Source organism: Lytechinus pictus, chromosome 1 (genome assembly GCF_037042905.1).
Source record: "Lytechinus pictus isolate F3 Inbred chromosome 1, Lp3.0, whole genome shotgun sequence".
In the NCBI taxonomy this organism is placed as follows: Eukaryota; Metazoa; Echinodermata; class Echinoidea; order Temnopleuroida; family Toxopneustidae; genus Lytechinus; species Lytechinus pictus.
In genome coordinates this window covers 11,640,918-11,657,221 of record NC_087245.1, presented here as the reverse complement: position 1 = coordinate 11,657,221, position 16,304 = coordinate 11,640,918, and the positions used below count along the sequence as shown (strand labels likewise).

The 16,304-nt window shown below is 38.0% G+C and overlaps 1 long non-coding RNA gene across 1 annotated transcript; it reads right to left on the bottom strand.

Annotated features, from left to right (window-relative positions):
* Positions 1 to 5,960: 5,960 nt before the first annotated feature.
* LOC129259131 (uncharacterized) lies at positions 5,961 to 15,276 on the bottom strand. Its single transcript, XR_010292847.1, has 3 exons — positions 15,127 to 15,276; positions 14,312 to 14,548; positions 5,961 to 9,212 (listed from the first exon to the last, which is right to left on the bottom strand). It is a non-coding gene; the product is annotated as an uncharacterized LOC129259131 (long non-coding RNA).
* Between the last annotated feature and the right edge of the window lie 1,028 nt (positions 15,277 to 16,304).

Genomic DNA, 16,304 nt, shown 5'->3' with positions numbered 1-16,304 from the left:
CCTATAATAATATGAATATATTTTAGAAATTGAGGCACAGGAAATACTATTTTTTTGCATGATAAATCGAGTGCGTAGCTTTAGGACCCCTTCTTCATCGGGTGGCGAAATCAAGAGGTGTTCGGAAAACACGGCGGGATTTTCGTATTAGTGAGTTTTGCGATATTTTCTTCTTGGTTAATGATCTTTAGAATGTTTGCCACAAATTAGTGAAAGATATTTGTTGAAATATTAAAATTGGGATAGTTTTTATTGTTTGAAAACAAAGTGCGTAGCTTTAGGTCCCCCCATCACACATGTAAACATGTTTTAAAATGCTGATATAATCTGGGCTGAAACATAGAAACATCAGCACCACAAGATTTTAAGCTTTATACTTTTCTCGTTTATACAGTCCATTTTCAATTGGTCTATAAATGCCAATCCGTCCAATTATCAACTTGTCTATCACTTGGTCTAACATCACTTCCCGGGGGGGGGGGGGGGGGGGGCACTCGACCAAAAAAGTAGTGGGTATGTGCAGCGGGCGAGACAAAAAACGGGGGCCTTGGAGCGGGCTTATTGTAAAAAGGAGGGTCCTCGGAACGGGCTTCGGAACGACAAATGTTTGTGAAAACGGGGGTCTTTGGAACGGGTCGCCTGCGTGTGATTGCGTATTCATCCCTATGGAACGGACATACGTGCATGCAGCTATAGCCCGGCGGCACGGGCGCCGGGTGCGCTAGCGCAGATGCAATGGTTGGACAGCGCTCTGCGGCTGCTTTTCACCAAACTGCGGCTCATTGTAGCAGATCAATACGGCCGGAACGGCGTAACGGAAAATATGCGAAGCTTTGGAGCGGATTTCTTTCTTCTTTTTTTCTCGATAAGAAGAAAATGCTATGCTTTGAAGCGGCTTTCTTTGTTCTTTTTCTCAATAAGACAAAAATGCTATGCCTTGGAACGGAAATTTGAGTGTAAAAATGGGGGTCCCCTCCGCGGCACATACCCACTATGCATTATATACTGAGTGCCCTCCGCGGGCATCACTTTGTCCAATATCTACATGGTCTAACTGCCTTTTCATTAACTCACCATTTTGTCTAGTAACCAGTTGGTCCAATTGTTATTTAGTCCATATACCACTTGGTCTAATTGGACGACATAGATAAAAATAAAATGGACATCAGACCAACTGGTTATGACACGAAATGGTCATAGACGAACCATTGATTGATGAAGTGATGATTGGACCAAATGGTTGTTAGTCCAAATATTGGACGGAATGGCATTAAAACCAAATGAAGGTAGGCCATGTGATGAGTGGACGAGTTGGCAATAGACAAATTTGCAATTTACTGTGTTTTTTATTTATACATGCAGGTTTCACTAATAATATAGCCATGGTTGTTGAAATGCAGATTTACCAAGTACTGCAGATATATGATTTTTTTTTAATATTACTAGACTGTCCTACAATGTATGTCTAATCATTAATTCAAAGGCTAGAATCTAAATTCTCTAAATATGATGTCACTACATCAAGATAAAATTAAATAACCAAAGTGATCTTGTTTCAGATTCCCACCGTTTTCCCACAAAACAGCCTTTAATATCTATCATCTAGCAAAAAATGATATAACTTCTTCACTATTTTAGACTTCAATGCAACCAGCAACAGGGGCTTTCAATATCGAAAGAGGCACATAAATATGTCTTTATCGCCAAGCATAAGCAAGTTTGATAGATAAATCCCATCATTAAATTACAAGTGCTAATAAAGCATGATGTCCTTCTCTGCGAACATGCATGCAGACAAAAAGGTGCTTAGCAGAATTAAACAATACAAATTACTACCTAACAGGTGATGCTTCTGGGTTTATGTTCCGCTATGCTTATTGAACTTACTCCCTCTGGAAATACTCTAATGACAGTCTGCCTGTGAGGTATGTCAACAATACCCTGTTCAGCGACACACACTACTATTACACACAGACTGCTAGTACATACAGTGTGCATTCACTTTGGGGGCATGGCTTAAATATCTGTGTATGATGTGTGTACAAACATTGCCACATTGTGAAATTGAGCTGGCAAGATATGGCCTTGTGATCTTCCAAGCTCTATTTTCATCCTGAATAAATGAATTAATCATTGTAATAAGCTATTTTTCCTAATGGGGTGGAAAGAGGGAGCAGCACACATGTCTACTAAAGACATTTAAAAACAAGCTATCAATATATACCGGTATGCAACATTGTAGATAAGAAATGGTCTTTCAAGATAATGATAACAGCCAAAAACAAAAGTAACCACCTCCCTATCATCATCATGCCATCTGTTGGTCATGTTTGATTATCTTAAATAACTAATTCGTCACTACAATCAATTAATATGAGGCATAATATACTCCAGGAGGGAGTAGAGGAACATCAATTGTCCATGGCAATTCTTGTCTCTATCAGCAGTAAAAGGCATGTCCCTTGACATATATTCTACTCGAACCATCTCCATGTTCATGCATGTTGAATGTCCATGAGGAAAATAGGCTGTTTGTGACATTTCAGCATCCTACCGGGAATGTTTACATTAAAATTTGCCTTGCCCCCCCCCCCTTCTTATACTCAAATCTCTAACCTAACCAAAGCATGATGCTGATTAAAATAGAAGAAATCTGTTTCAAAGCACTGTTGTTTCATTTTCCCAAAATGCTGATTGTTCCATAGAATACAACAAAAAATAATACAATTTTCATATCTAAGTTCAAAAGCATGCCCCCCCCCCCCCATGCAACCACTCAGCTCTTTGCAATTCCTGGGTTTGTCTAAAAATATTATCTCTGAATAAACATTTATGAAAGTCTCACCACAAAATTGAAAACATGATAGTAACTTTTAGAGTCAATATTCCGCCGAACAGGGCAGAACCACTGTCAGCAGAAAGATGATTAAAAGATGATCATGCACTGGGTGCATGATTCAATCATTTATATTATCTCTGCTCCAAATCCTGATTCTATGTCCACTAAACTAAGCAATAAGGCTGAGTGTCGAGGATTGACACATGTACATGTACGACAAGACCAGAAAACATGCAACAATTGTTTCATGCAGCAACTTCTCCACATTCTCATATATCTATCCTAAATGTACATGTACATGTAGGAGCATGATGCCACCGACTTCATGCCGATTCTGTCACCTCAGAGAGTAGCTATATGTGTATAGTATACTGTATGTATATTGCCAATTTGCGAAGGGAAATCTGTTGGGTGGATTTTGGCATAATGTTCATTTATATCACGCTCTCACAAAGATAATTGTTTCTCAGCGCTCTACACATTGATTTGGAACGGAAAGATTGTTGATTCAATGGCAGAGTTTTCAGATATTTCTTGAATACGTACTTTCAAAGATAGAGACAGGTGTACATACATGTGTATAATAGAAGTGAAATATGCTTTTCACACTGCACTTATTTTCCTTCACCACGGGAAATAGGTGGGGCTAAGGGGGGGTCTTATCCCCACCAACTTCCCGGAGTTAAGCTTAGCCCACTTCGTTTTCACACTACGTTTTTATAGCAAAGTGGGCTAGCATGGTAAATAGTATGGTACTATCTGGCCCTGAAAAAAAGCAGGGTTAGCCAGCTTATTGCGGTGCTAAGAGATGCAGTGTGAAACGAAACCGGGCTAAGGAAAAGTGGGGCTATGCATTAGCCAATCACAGAAGTCGAAATTGCACATTAATCATGCTGTGTTGCAAGGTCATCAATATTCATGAGCTGTACGATAGTCCAAGGTTAAAGCATTAACCCCAGCTAAGCAAATAGTATGGGGTTAAGAAAGACAGTGTGAAACCTAACAAAGATAGTATGGGGTTAAGGATACGCCTAGTCCGGGGTTAAGGATAGTATGGGGTTAAGCAAATCATGTGTGAAAAGCATATACATGTAAGCGTTACAATACATGAACATCTACATGTATCTCCTAGTGCAAATATGAAGAATGTCATTCTCTTACTGTTGTAAATCCCTTCATTCGACATTGAAATTTTATTTTTGTAGCAGTTCCCCTATGTGCTCAGGGCTCATGGGCATGGCAGATGTGTGCCTGATTACAATTTTGTGGGGAATTTCTGAAACATAATGAACAGCCAACAAATGATGAGTATAATGTCAATTTTCAAATTTAAACAGCAACCTGAATCATAATTGAAAACTCAATTACAAACAACAGAACACAAACACGATCAGCAGTGTACTGTTAAGTGTTGAAAACAAAAAGCTATTTGTCGATCATCTTTAAATTTCCCGCAATCATTAGCTGGCAGCTTTAGTGCACAGTTTGTCCCATCACAAGAAAGGTCAATTCTGGCACCTGCTGGTATTGCGAGAGCAAATTAAAAGACATTTCAAAACTCAATCGTGTTCAATGATGCATTCACTATGCTGAAGGTTGTAAAATGTGAGCTGATAGCATTTACAAGCGCATCTTTTTCAAAGCTTAAATTTTCCTCCAAACGTGATTGGAAAGATGTTTACTTTTACAACCGGGAATGGAGGACATTGAACACACCCTTTATTTCTCATTCCCGGGGGGCCACTTCCATTGACGAGTGGATACCATGCGCGACCTTGGGGTCTCGAAAAGCACCCTAAACACGGATTTTCCATATTCTGAAAATGCACCCCTTAACAAGTGCTGGCGTGTGAAACTCTACCCTTAACAAGTATTGGAAACAAAACGAAACTCTTGGCAAGTATTCCCTGAATTGAATCCCTAAACAAGTACAGCGATATTTCAATTGTTATGCCACGGATGACGTCGGTCGTCGGTTTTACCTACATCATTGGGTTTAGTACAGCCCCACATCACAACACCTCGGGCAAATTGTACTCTAAACACGTAGTGTTGACTCTTGGGGCAAAAAGTACATCGTTTATAAAACATTTTAGTCTTAATTTTTTTATACCCTCGCAAATTTGACCCTAAACACGTAGCTTTCCTATCGAAAAATAGATAAAACTACCCTTTTTTCATTATTTTAGTGTTTTTGACACCCTTATTACGTTACGTACGTAACGTGCCCTATCTTGAAAAAGACATCCTTTTTACATGTTTTTTTGGTCGCGCATGGTATCTACTCGTCAATGTAAGTGGCCCCCCCGGGTTCTCATTACATGTATATTGTGTTTTGTAATTAAATTTTCAATCATGATTCATGTTGTGTTTAAATGTGGAAACTGACATTGAACACACCTCATGTGTGATTTCCTCTTTACAAGCTGACATGTGCATCTCATGTACCATGTATGAATTCTATCTAGTGGTTTCTTCATGCTTGTAAATATCTACATGTACACGTACATACAACAATGGCAAAATTTGTCACTCATGAATGAACTATAATATTCTGAACCATGTTTTTTGGCAATACATGTACTTGTTGCTTTGAAGTTCTAATCAAGGAATCAGTTTTCTAAGCTGGAATCAGTGAAAGACCATTCGGCAACTCAGTGACAATACAGCACACTGTACATAAGCATACACGTACTGTATCTTGTCAGCTCCCTTTTCATTTCCACAGTACGCAATTTTCATATTACACAGTCTCAAATTGTTCGGCCTCTGGCAGAATGTCTTTACCCTCAAACATAGGCCACAGTATCAGTTTTGTAGTGACATTTCAAGTGTAAATATTGCACAACTGTATTGAAGATACAAAAAACAAGCATTGAGAATATGGGAAGGAGCTCATGTGCCATGAATACAGACACCTTTTATTACTCACATTGTATTCTCAAATTCTGCTTGTAATAAATAATACCGGTAATAATAATATACTGATTTCTATAGTGTACCAAAGTGATTCATATTTATTCAAACACAACATGTACATGTACATGTAGGTCCTACAAATTTGAAGTCACATCATCTTTTCTTGTCACTGTAAAAATTTAAAGGTTTTTTTTTTAATTCAAATGTTTAGTCTTGTAGGCATACAGTACAAGTACTCCCATGCATGTACAGACAAATTTTGAATTGTCAATGTAATTCAAGCAGGAGAGTTGCCTTGAATCCATTACATGTTCATGAATATGCACATCAATCAACATGAGTTGTGATATATGTCTACAATCAGGGTGTTGGACTTTCAAAATACATTGTAGACCCTCAACAAGTAAACTACAAGTAGGGTCTGCCTCTATCTTTCAATGTCAGCGTACCCAATTTCAGGTACATGTATCTGTCATGTAATAATGCCTCAACCATTCCATTTTCATGATATGGTATACACATGTATGTATTACATGTAGACCTAAAGGCCTACTCATATCAAGGCTGTTGAAATAAAGACCTACATGTACATACACTTCTTGATATTTATATTCATTTTGATACCCTTTTCACCGTCTAAATTTATACCGTGTTAACGTTACACCTACCCCGGCTCTTGGGTCTAACCCGCCAGGTGAGTCTGACTCGCCTTTTTTTATCTGCATGTAAATGCGATTACCTTGCTTCACGAGCTGTAGCTGACTTGCTTTTTTTGCTCCGCCAAAATACTAGGATCACACCCGCAAGCCGGAGCAGAAATGGCAATTTTTCACTGTGTTAACACAAAGTCGAGTCTGCCCAGGATGAGCAACTTCAAGATTAAGAGTACGTTTCATGACGTAAATCTCGTCCGTTCATGTGAGCTGCATGCATGATGATAGACATACTTTTTTAGTAATATTCCCAAAATGTGTCGAGCAAAAATAGATGAAACAGATAACAAGCTACCAGCTTTACTTTCAGTTCTTCATTTCGTGGGCATGCATATTCTGACAGACCACTGTGGGTGTCTGCGAAAATGTATCCACTGATCTGTCTGTTTGTCTCCCACGGCTAGCCAAGTCTGATCTGCAAGCTGAATAATCCACGGGACAAAACTTCTCCACGAGGCAGGTCTGCCCCGCAAGTTGGTGTAGCGTGTAAATACGGTATTACTGTATCTGTTCAAATTATACAGCCTGGAGATAGCACTCTAGCCAATGGCTTGAACATGGACCCTACTACTGGCTACATGTGGAATGCCTCTGGCAGTCTTGCCTAGTTGCCTGCATTATGCAATTCAATTTAGCAGCAGTGCTGACTCTGAAAAAATACACTTTTTACGCAAGATTTTCTAACCCCATACTATTTTTTCCCCCTTTTCACACAGTGACACACACACACACATGCGCAAAATTTTCTGCCTAACCCCCCCCCCCCCCCCAGCTGTAGCCATTCATGAGTGCTTATCTCTGATTGAACAGCACTGTCCTTAGCTGACCGGGTTTCTCAGGCAGGGTGTTAAGTGATACTTTATTACCCTTTATACTGAATGTCGAAATTTTCATGAACTAGGTCCATTTACAGTTTTTATATTATGCAGATTACGACAAAGTCTCTTATAGCAATGGTAATAGCGCTCTTAGTGCTCAATGTCTTCAATGCCACCGCAGTTGGAAAAACGGCACCTGTACATGTAATCTGGTTCTGCTACATGTATACAGGTGAGACCAAAAAAAAATTAACCTTGGTTAAGATTGAAGTTGACGACGTCGCCACAGAGTGGACAAGAATGGATCGAAAGTATGCCAAAACCCATTACTCAAACTTTTGTATTAAAGGGATCGTTTCACTTTGTAAGCAGCTGATTTAAACAATTCTCAAACTGAGATGAAACATGTGTATTTTTATGAGTGCCTGTATATGTCCTTAAAAACCTATAGGATGAAAAACTCTAATTTAGGTACAAGTAGCAATTTATTTTGAGAACCGTCTAGTAGACAGGGTCAGCTTATGACCAGTTTTCTCCAATCAAAAATTCTATTGGCTATGTTGACTGCCTTCTGCTGTGTGTGTCTCTTATACACAGGCTATTATTAGCTGCACTGTACACATGTTGGTCATGCTGTGTTCATCTTGAGTTGTGGTGCACAGATTTGCTGTATACATACATGTACATAGTCATTGAAACCAACCCCCAATTATTTTTAAACTTTGGTTTACATCTCCAAGGTTTTAACATTGTTCCTGTAGATATTATACTTTGAAACTTTTGGAATGGTGTTTCTACACTAAACTAAAAGCCTATAAATATTTAGCCCATTTTCAAGAACCAAATGAAATTTTTTAAATCAGAACAAAGTGAAATGATCACTTTAAAGGTTAAATTTGGTTCTAATGGTAATCTCACTGTTGAATTAAAAAAAAGTATTTTCAAAGACTGATGACATCATCAAATTGCTATTTTATGATTGGCTGTTAACATTTGATAAGAAATGACATATTCTTCATACTTATTTTTCATACTCCAATAAATTTCTCAAAAAATCAGGAACTTTCAGAATAATATCAGCAATAAAAACAACAAACATCAAACAAAGTAGAAAAGTTTGTGCGCGGTATACGAACAATGCAATTTGCGATATTGAGTACCGCTATTAACGCAGACCTATGTCTTAGGCAGGATAGGAAATTAGGAATATACCTGTTTTAATAGTACCAGCCTGCTTTAACCCCATGTGACGAGACAAGGACAAGATAGTGTGTTTTAAACAGGTGATTCAACAATAGAAACATTATTTGACGACAGTTTCTCGGAGTAACAAGATAAAATTAGATTCTAATTTGGTTTGGTCAGTTCTTCATGATGCATTAAATTTAGTACATTTTGTAGGCTTAACAGGTACATGTATCAGCGAACAGAAATAACCATAATTTGAGTACGGTAATACTAAAAGATACATTATCTGAGATTCCAGTAAGAACACACATGAATTATTATACAAAATATGGCCATATTTAAACATCTTTCACAAAGAGTGAGCTCTAAAATAGCGCAAATTGTCAGAAAAATTGTGAAATTAGTCATTTTTTAAAGTAATTATAAAATTGCATGTCTTTTTTATCATGATTATTTTTATGTTGTGTCGCACAGTGTCGGCATGCAGATAAAACGAGGGCTTCTGTTGTCCATTACTAATTTGAAATTTGCAAAAGTAATTGATCCAAAACAATGCTTTTAGAGACAAAAATAGTAAATACTGCTATTTCGCTTCTGCAGAAGCCAGTCGGCTCCGGAGGATTTATTGGCACGCCACATATCGTCATAAAGATATGTAAAAAACCCAGAAAAATTAACACTTACCTGCAATTTGGTGGTGGATCGAGGGTTATCTCTGCGAGTTCCTTCTGGATCCTGCATGAAATAGAAAATGGGAAAAGAGAAAGAAAGAAAGACAAATATTACAGTGTGTAAAATATTTGAATCTCTATTAAATTATCTAATTAAAAAAAGAACTTGAAGATTCCATGGAATGTCACTGAATTTCAGGAAATTTGTTTTTATTAGCTGGGGAAACAGTGGGTCTTGTGACTCTTGTCTCACATGGTATCCATCAACTTTAATATGCCCAATACCCCATTAATTTTACTGAATTTCTAGCTAGGGCCTTAAGCTTCACCCATGACATCTAATAACCGCTTGATCTTTTAACACTTACACATGTACATGCAGGGGCGTCGATCCATTTTTCAGATTGGGGGGGCGAAATCATTAACGTTCCAAAGGCGCTCGATCGTACAAAACACCCACCCACACACACACACACACACACACACACACATACATATATATATATATTATATATACACACACACATATATATATATATATATGTATATATCTATATATATGTATGACTCATGAGACACAGACACGTATCTCACTACACAGATAGTACGAGTGCCGAGAGTGAGCTCAAATTTCTTTATATTCTGAGCTGAAAACTTGATATTCTAAGCATTTTTGGTACCAATGATTAAGATTTGTATCTAAAAGAGAATAGATGCGAGCGCGAAGCGCGAGCTGAAAATTTTGATATTTCGATCTGAAAAAATGACAGTTTACTGGACGTTTTTGATAAAGAACAAGCTATATATCCAAGAAAAGATGATTGCAAATTGAAGCAGTTCTTTTGAGGCTTAGAACTGAAAATGGGACATTTACATTCACCAATTTAATCATGAAAAGTATGGGTTTTTGCTACAGAAATGATGCGAGCGCGAAGCGCGAGCTGAAAATTTTTATATTCCAATCTGAAAAGCGGACATTTTGAGCACGATTTTAAATAAAGAACGAGTTGTGTATCTCAATCTCGCTTGCTGAACATTACAATCTTGTTTTTTTTTAATGCATATCCGGAATTATTGGGGGGGCAAAATGATATGTTTGCCCCCCCAATATTTTCATTGGTGGGGCGATCGCCCCCCCTGCCCCCCAGGATCGACGCCTCTGTGTACATGTGTGTACTATTCAAAATGGTTATGAATGAGGTATTCATTTGACAACTAAAAATACATGTACATGTACATGAAGACAAAGTGGAAATTAGACCAACTCAGCATTAGACTAGAAATGAGAATTACACTAGACCAAGAGTAACGTAGACCACACTCCCCACGGAAATTTGATCAATTTGACAGTAGACCATTACTTACATGTAGACTGGGAGGTACATGTACATGTAGACCGATTGAAAACAAGTGGAATGCCTCTGGCGGTCTCACCTGCATCACGCAATTCAATATAGCAGCAGTGCTGACTTTGAAAACTACTATAAAATCATTATTCACAAAAAACACCATTCATATAACGATACAATACTACGTTCATTGACATTTGACCTTGATCATGTGACCTAAAACCTGTCAGTGATACTTGATTACCCCTATATCCACATTTTATACACTATATCTGTAAACTTTGAAAGTTATAACAGCAATCTAATAATTACATCTAAAATGGCAAAATTTCATTGACCTTAAATGACCTTTGACTTTGGTCATGTGACCTGAAACTCACATGAGATGTTCAGTGATACTTGATGACTCTTATGTCCAAGTTTTATGAACTAGACCAATATACTTACAGAGTTATGATGGTAATTCAACAAATACCCCCAACATGGCCAAAGTCCATTGAACTTTGACCTTGGTCAAGTGACCTGAAACTCGCACAAGATGCTTGGTGATACTTGGTTACTCTTATGTCCACGTTTTATGAACTACATGTAGACCAATACACTTACAGAGATACATGTGTGATGGTAATTCAACAAATACCCCCCCCCCCAACATGGCCAAAGTTCATTGACCTTAAATGACCTTCGACCTTGGTCATGTGACCTGAAATGCGCACAAGATGTTCAGTGATACTTGATTACTCTTATGTCCAAGTTTTATGAACTACATGTAGACCAATAAACTTCCAAAGTTTGGATGGTAATTCAACAAATACCCCCAATTTGTCCAAAGTTCATTGACACTAAATGACCTTTGACCTTAATCATGTGACCTGAAACTTGTACAGGATGTTAAGTGATACTTGATTACTTTTATGTCTGAGTTTTATGAATCAGATCCATAAACATTCAAAGTTATGATGGTAATTCAACAGATACCCTCAATTTGGCCAAGGTTCACTGACCCTAAATGACCTTTGACCTTGGTCATGTGATGTGAAACTCAAACATGATGTTCAGTAATACTTGATTAACCTTATGTCCAAGTTTCATGAACTAGGTCCATATACATGTATATTCTAAGTTATGATGACATTTCAAAAACTTAACCTTAGGTTAAGATTTTGATGTTGATCCCCGAACATGGTCTAAGTTCATTGACCCTAAATGACCTTTGAAATTGGTCATGTGACCTGAAACTCAGGCAGGATGTTCAGTAATACTTGATTAACCTTATGGCCAAGTTTGATGAACTAGGTCTATATAGATTGCGAGACAAATGAATACCCTCTAGCGATTCTTTCAATCCGCAATAAATTAATGAACCTATTTAGTATAAGGTCCATACATGTATGTACTTTCTAAGTTATGCTGTCATTTCAAAAACTTAACCTTGGATTGAGATTTGGTGTTGACGACGCCGCCGCCGTCGTCGGAAAAGCGGCGCCTATAGTCTCACTCTGCTATGCAGGTGAGACAATAAAACCAATGTCAATGTCATAACCTGGAATTTGATGCACCATCATAACATAGAGGACCAAATAACTAATGAAAATTAAGGCCTGAATTAATACAAGGTCATGGCTCTGGATGCCCTTTGATTGGCCTTTGAGTTCACGCCATACATGCGGAAACGAATGAAGTTACGCGCGAGATAGACGTTGCGGACGAACTCCGTTTGTAACCCTCTTCTCAAAGTGGGTTGAGTACCGTACTCCGCTTTGAATCTGGATCGAAATAATCCTAGAATTTTCATATTGCCCCCCAAAGTGAGTAACTCAGTCTGGACTCCGGAGTTACACCACTTCGGCTGTCAGTATGAAAGTGGCACATGTAAGTATTTTAATGTGCATACAGATGGGTGCTTCCCCCCCCCCCCTAAAAAAAATCATGACAAAGAAAACGGAGAAAAGGAAAGAGATACATGTAAAGGCAACATACATAAGGGCTCCACATTACATTGTAGCAGTGACCAGGGGCAACTAAAAATGAGAGTCGGGCCAACAAAATTATGTAAAAACCCACACTTGGTGACCTGATTGGGCTACTAAAGTTTTGATAAATTGTTTTCTATTGTTTAAGGGCCGCCAAATTTGCTTCGCGGGCCACCCAAAAATGAAATTGATGATTGTGGTGGACTGATTGGACCACCAAGAAAAAAAATAAGTGTAGAGCCTTGAATGCATGTACAATGTGTAAGATTACTTTCTTAATATCTTATCAAAATCAATCAAAATTTGATTTTTTTTTCAATATATAAATGTCTAAATGTTTGCATGCTCGCAACTTTTTAGAATAAATTTTGCCCAATACGCCATGTTCAAATTTTTTGGCTCATTTCACCACTGGTTTAAAGAATGAAGAAATACATGTAGGCCTAGGTCTTCACAATCCATCAAATTACAACTCTTCTTCTTGAGAAGACATTTAATTTGATGGATTGTTAAGATCTAGGCCTATTTCTTCATTCGTTAAACCAGTGGTGAAATGAGCCAAAAAATTTGATCATGGCGTATTGGGCAAAATTTATTTGAGAAGAAGACTTCTGGCCTAAGTCTTCTTCTTGAGAGGACTTAGGCAAGGGTTTCAAATGTAATGTTCCACACCTATGGATATTTGTTAATAATCCTACATGTACACGTGGTTGTCTCAGAAAGCATTATGGATCTTTAATGGCTTTGCTTATTACCGGAATATGAAAAAAAAAAAAAAAAGGCAAACAGAAAGTGCAGTCAAGACAGTCACAGGTCTTAAGATTTGTAAGAAAGTATGTAAATGTGAAAAAAGAATGGAAAATTACTTTTTCACATAAAAATTCACATAAATCAAGTTGACCAGCCCCTTCAAGTAAGTTTAACGAATGCAAAAATCTGATGCAACATAAAAAATTGTATTATTTTATTAACAGGCAATTCTAGGAAAATGGAGGCAAACATTGTCTGGAAGGGAACCATGGATCCTACTAACCGTTCAAAGTTAGAACTGTTTTTGATTTGGGGGCTAAGACCATTATCTCAAAGCCCCCATCTGCTCCTGTCAATGTCAACAATGTACAAAACTACAATGTGTTAGGCTGGGCTGCCATGCGCTATACGACATATATACTACAAGAACAAGGGTAATGTATGGCCATGGGGCCAGGTATAAAGGCTTGGGGCTATTACAAATTTTGTTTTGTAAACTTTGTCCATACAAAAGTACATAAAAGACTTCAAACCGAGTACAAAATAGAATTAACTATGGAACAAAAGAAACGTCTTGTGATTAGTTCATCACTCTCGCCCTGTGTGAGTCACTCTTTCAAGATTTCAATCCACACACAAAATCGCAAACCCCGACTCACGACCAAGGAGGGCTCAATTTGCTGTGCCGTGCACCGTGCATGCTGTACACAGCGTGTGCGAGTTATAAGCTTCTGATCTGAAAATTGCGATTTTCTCGCTTATGGTAACATATATCCTGATATAAATGGAAAATTGCGATCTATATTAGTGAATGGGACCCAAAAACATATACATATTGGTTATTCAGAGTCTAATTTTCGAGAGATAACAGTTTTTAGCTTATATGCAAATTAGGTAGCTCGCCAGTAAGTGGAGCGGTGAAGTGGACTTTACATACACATCATGTCAATGGCTGTTTTCTGATTAATGCTATTGATCGCATAGTGCTACGGCACGGTACGCACACTAAAATCACCTCCGATTGTTCACGGCATGCTGACTGTAAATACCATTTAAAATCGGTATCAAGAGGGGAGAAATTATTGGCAAACCTTTTGGCGCTTGAGCTAAGTGGGGCCTTGGAACCTGGTTTGCCCATAGAATGATTCGGTTTTCCTCTTTCCTGTGAAGGCCCACCTCGTCGACCACCACTGCCAGCCGAAGATGGTCGACTGCTCGTCGTAGTCGATGAGCTTGGAGCAGCTGGATTTGAAGGTGTTGTTCCCGACGGCTGGCTCTCAGTCGCTCGATTATTCGGCATTTTGCCTTTCAATAGCCTGCAAACAATCCTGTAAAAAGATAGATTAAAATATTAAATACAGTCTAGATCTAAATGTTCCCTGCAAAGACTCGTTCTTGATTGTCTCAGACCCCAAGGCGATTGACAAATAAAGGCGATGATCACTTTTTTTTACAACTTTTTGAGTTCATGATTCCTCTCTCCCTCTCCACTTTCAGAGGCAGAGCCGCAGATCGGAGGCTCCAACTCAAAATAAAGTGCTCACATTCTTCCTACTCTAAAACAAACTCACAAGTTCGATCAAAGAAAAAAATCAAAAGGACTGTCCGCAAGCATGTATACAATCAATACATACACATATATCACATAATAATCTTAAGAATTTGGTATCAATCTAAATCCCAAATCATGACTGTAAAATGAAAAGTGGAGATCGAGATCTATTCCTTCGCTTCGTCTCTCGCTCACACACACGACAGAAAAACGTTTCATTTTGGTTGCTTCCTCTCTCTTGCACAAAAATCACGCGATGTCTGAACAAAGATTGCGTTACTTCGAAACAAAATACAGGATAATGTGTCGGTCGATTCGGAAATTAATTGCTCAGTGGCAAAATATATTAAATACCTGATTAAAGATTGATTGAAGACGATATATTCCGCAAAATATTTCCAAATAAATATCCGCAACACTAATTCTGTGTGGAGAAAGAGCAATCGGGATCCCACGCAGGAAAAAAACACTGCTGTGCATACACACACAGCGCATATCCGGCGAGCCATGTGCCATTATTTCCTCCGTACACACCCCTCCGGATAATGATTCGTTAATTTTGTGTGAATGATTGTCACGTTTATTATCTTGTTCAGTACCTGACCAATCCTCCCCGGGGGAACGTAATTTTAACCCCCATTCCAACACGACATTTTATCCAAAAGATAAGGCTAGGGTATTATTTTCTCTAACAGACGAGGCCTATTATTTTCTCCGTCATCTTTACAGACAATAATTAATTATCTTCAGCAGTGATACTGAGACCCGATAGGATTTCCCCGGTAGATTTTCTATGTCAATGATATACATGCTACAGTATGAGATTTTTGTTCAGCATGATGTTTAAAAAAATAATTAACTTAAATATTTCATTTAAATTCAATATTATGAATTGAAATATTCTCTTGCAAATTTTGTTTAAAATGAAAGGTCATGTGTTATTGGTGGGATATTGGTTTCTGGTAGTCAATTGATCGGTATTCCGATCGGGCAGTGATTGTGATTTTCTACACGGTGGGGGGGGGGGGGGTGTCCTAAATGAAAAAAAAACACAAACGATTAGCTAACTTAGGAAGTCTAGTAAGTGGTGGAAAGACGTCTAATTTGCTTAAATATAAAATGACTGACATCGTGAGAATTTTCATGATTATTGGTAGGCCTAGTAGTAAAAAGACTGATCTGACCAAAACATTCAAAGACCTTAAAGGAGAATGAAACCCTTGAAACCAGCTGAATCCATATCAAAGAGAAAAATCAAAGAAACATATTGTTGAAAGTTTGAGGAAGATTGAATGAATAATAAGAAAGTTATGAGCATTTGAATATTGAGATCACTAATGCCATGTAGATCCTTTAATTGGCAATGCGACCAAGATCTGTGATGTCACACACGTACAACTCCCTCATTACTTAAGTACTTATTTCACTTATATTCTCACTTTTATCATAGAGTCTATCACAAGGTGAGGTGTTCTCTTTATGAGAGGACAATATACAGAGGTTTCACAACATTATATCATTGATGAATCGTT